Genomic DNA, 4,063 nt, shown 5'->3' with positions numbered 1-4,063 from the left:
TATTCTCTGGAGTTTAGAAAAATAAGAGACAATCTCACTGAAACCTACAAAATTCTGAAGGGGCTTGTTAGGGTAGACGCTGAGAGATTGTATCCAATGGTCGGGGAATCTAAAACACGGGGGCGCAGACTCAGGATAAGAGGCCAATGCTTAGGACTGAGAAGAGGAGAAATTACTTCACTCAAAGGGTTGTGAATCTTTGGAATTCTCCACCCCAGAGAGTTGTGGATGCTCCGTCGTTGAATACACTTAAGGCTGGGATGGACAGATTTTTGGTCTCTCAGGGAATTAAGGGATATGGGGAACGGGTGGGAAAATGAAGTTGAAGCCCAAGATCAGCCATGATTGTGATGAATGGCGGCGCAGGCTGGATGGGCCGAGTGGACTATTCCTGCTCCTATTTCTTATGTTCTTATATTAATACACAGGATGATCTTCACCCCTGATCTCCCTGTTCCTGGCTGTTCAGCTGCCTGGGTCCTAATTTCCTCCCTAAATCTCTCTACCCCTCTCTCCTCCAAACCTATCTCTTTGATCAGGTTTTTGATTGCTGCCCTAATATCTGCTTATGTTGCTCTGTGTCAGACTCTGTCCTGTGAGTGCTTTGGGACATTTGACCATGTCAATGGTGTCCTTTGGATGCAAGTCGTTGTTAAAAAAGACAAGGTAGATTAAGAAGTAGTGGTTTGTGTGACTCCGATTTTCCAAGCCAGTAACTTCCTGGAGGGAAGGGAGACTGAGATAATGAAAAGCTCCGCAGCTTTCGGAGATTGGGAAAGAATTTGCGTCAGAGATGATTTGCTGACTGTTCGGGCTGAATTTTATCACAGGTTTCAAGACGCCCGATGTCCTGACCCTGCTTCTATGAGAAATAGCACTGGCTTGTTGCTTTTACCAGAGTCGGCTTCCTAATTGACCCCCATTGTAGGCCCACTGTTTGATTAAGGATGTTTTTTTTTATTCGTTCATAGGATGTGGACATTGCTGGCTAGGCCAGCATTTATTGGCCATCCCTAGTTGCCCTTGAGAAGGTGGTGGTGAGCCGCCTTCTTGAACCGCTGCAGCCCATGTGGTGTAGGTGCACCCACAGTGCTGTTAGAGAGGGAGTTCCAGGATTTTGACCCAGCGACAGTGAAGGAACGCTGATATATTTCCAAGTCAGGATGGTGAGTGGCTTGGAGGGGAACTTGCGGATGGTGGTGTTCCCATGTGTCTGCTGCCCTTGTCCTTCTGGATGGTAGTGGTCATGGGTTTGGAAGGTGCTGTCTAAGGAGCCTTGGTGAGTTGCTGCAGTGCATCTTGTAGATGGTACACACTGCTGCCACTGTGTGTCGGTGGTGGAGGGAGTGAATATTAGTGAATAGGATGCCAATCAAGTGGGCTGCTTTGTCCTGGGTGGTGCCAAACTTCTTGAGTGTTGTTGGAGCTGCACTCATTCAGAAGAGTATTACATCACACTCCTGACTTGTGCCTTGTAGATGGTGGACAGGCTTTGGGGAGTCAGGAGGTGAGTTATTCACCACAGGATTCCTAGCCTCTGACCTGTTCTTGTAGCCACAGTATCTATATGGCTAGTCCAGTTCAGTTTCTGGTCAATGGTAACCCCGCAGGATGTTGCTAATGGGGGTTTCAGCAATGGTAATGCCACTGAACGTCAAGGGGCGATGGTTACATTCTCTTTTCTTGGGGATGGTCATGGGGATGGTGGGCAGGCTTCTGTTGCTGCCAGCCCAATCCAGGTGCCGGCAGCTTTGAGTCCTCAACATCCCCAGCGGGGGAGGTGGGCACCATGAGGCAAGTCGGAGATGTCGGGGCGTCTCAGAAAAGGTAAGTAAAAATTGAAATTCAGTATGGCGGAGGGCAGTAGGCCAGGCTAGTCACAGGGCAGACTTCTGCGGTGGAGGGGGTGGGGGGTGGGGAGGGAGGCAGTCATTGGGGCCATGGAGTCTTCCTTTCACACCCTTGGCCCCACTCTGTGCTCTGCTGATCCCCCCCAAAGACTGTTGCAGGGAGGTGGCCTCCCTAAAGCTGTGGCCTCACCATGTGATGGTGCCACCCGGCCATTGGCAAAATGGTGGTGGCCCCTGTAAAACAGCTGAAAATTGTGCCCTTAGTTATGCTCCAGAGGGGTGGATCCCCCCTCCCGGCCCGTCGCTGGGTAACTTTCCCGCCAGTGGGACAGCGATTGGGAGCTTTCCCAACACAGCTCCCTGTTATTTTACTAAGGACCCCACCCCTGCCTCCCTTCCTGCCACCCTGGAGGCCACTAAAATCAGCTCGGACATTTCGAGCACAGTGAGGGTGTGAGGGAAACGATGTTGGATGGCAAATCGAAGCTCAGAGAGGACAGAATCACGTGATAGAGTACAGAAACCTGGTAAAGATTGGGGTGGAAAAAGAGAGGCTGGAGATCAGGCTCAAAGCATCGTCCTGTCTCATCCTCAGGAGAGAATGGAAGACCCTCTCCGCAGAGAAAGATTTTGGAATAGGGGAGTTAAACTGTTGTATTCAGGATCGATGACAACCCTGCATCCTTACAGAACTTGGCAGTGAGGATATTGTTTAGTCTGCACAGTTATGAAATTATAATGATACTCAACTGTTTTACATGACTGCAATTAATCTCCTACACTGGCACTGAAACCAATGGCCCGAATCAGATTTAATTAAAAGAATCTGATAAAAGCTTCCATAAATACTGGGCTCAATTCCCATGGCAACCCATGGGACCTAGCTTCACTTTGACAGGAATTGCTGATTAGCCCAGCACAGTGTCAAGCCTCTGGCACAAAGACATTGCAGAGTAACCCTGCAACGATGGCAGCACAGTGGCACCTTTGAATGCCTTTTGGCAGATGGGGTGTTGCTGAGCCTCTATTCGGTAAGGGCAGTGCTGCCCGCCCCACCTCCCTTTAAGGAAAAGACAAACGTCCTCCATGCAGAGGGCCCTCCCTCACCCGACTGCCCCTCCACAACCTCAACATCCAGTGGGAAATCTGTCTCCCTAACATACAATGGAAAGTGCTGCAAATACTCAGCAGGCCTGGCAACATCTGTGGAGAGAGAGAGGCAGAGTTAACGTTTCGAGTCCGTATGATTCTTCTTCCCATCTGGAGGAGGGTAGAAATGTGATGGGCTTTATGCTGTTAAAAAGGGGAAAGTACAGGAAGAACAACAGGGAATGCCTGGGATAGGGTAGAGGCTGGGAGAAAGTAAATGACAAAGATTCGGAAGAAAAGGCAAAGAGAGTAGTAATGATTGTAGTAAAGAGAAAAAGCATTGGTCCCGGGGTAAGTGCCAATGGTAGAATGAAGAACAGCCCTGTCTGAAAGCAAACGCACAATAAGCAAGATTAAGATCGGCATTTGACAAAAAAAATAGAATCAACATGGAGGACAGGGTTCATGGTCTGAAGATGTTGAACTCAATGCTGAGTCCAGAAGGCTGTCAAGTGCCTAGCTGGCAGATGAGGTGCTGTCCCTCCAGCTTGCATTGGGCTTCATTGGAACAATGCAGCAGGCCAAGGACAGAAGTATGAGTGTAAGAGCTCCACGTTACTCCCTGTTACTCTCATGCGGAGATCCCCAAACGTCATGTTCTGATTTTGCAACTAAATTCTTAGTGGCTATTTGATCTGCACACATTAATAATCTCTGACAAAACCTAATGATAATGAGATATTCTAATGTGTGTCTTGTGGCACGTGCACTCCCTAATGCTTTTGGCACTTCTGATTAGTGTGTTTGTGCTGCGCTTCTGTCTGCCTTATTTTAACACACATTAACCCTTTCACTTTCACCAGGTTAAAGGCTGCATTTCACAGATTTTAATGAATTCTCCCTCCTGTGTGTATAGTTTCTTTGTAATATGGTAAAGTAATACTTATGTATATATTACTTATATATGGCATGTCACATGAGTTCACGGCCTGCAGTCCTTTCTCAGAACACAGCCCAGAGTTCCCCACTCTGGTTGGACATAGTCCTGGAAGTTTCATCACATGACCTCCAACTGCCCCACCATTGGTCACCCAGCATGTCGATCCTGATAGGGCTTCAACCAG

Source organism: Cetorhinus maximus, chromosome 24 (genome assembly GCF_964194155.1).
Source record: "Cetorhinus maximus chromosome 24, sCetMax3.hap1.1, whole genome shotgun sequence".
In the NCBI taxonomy this organism is placed as follows: Eukaryota; Metazoa; Chordata; class Chondrichthyes; order Lamniformes; family Cetorhinidae; genus Cetorhinus; species Cetorhinus maximus.
This window is presented reverse-complemented; position numbering follows the sequence as displayed.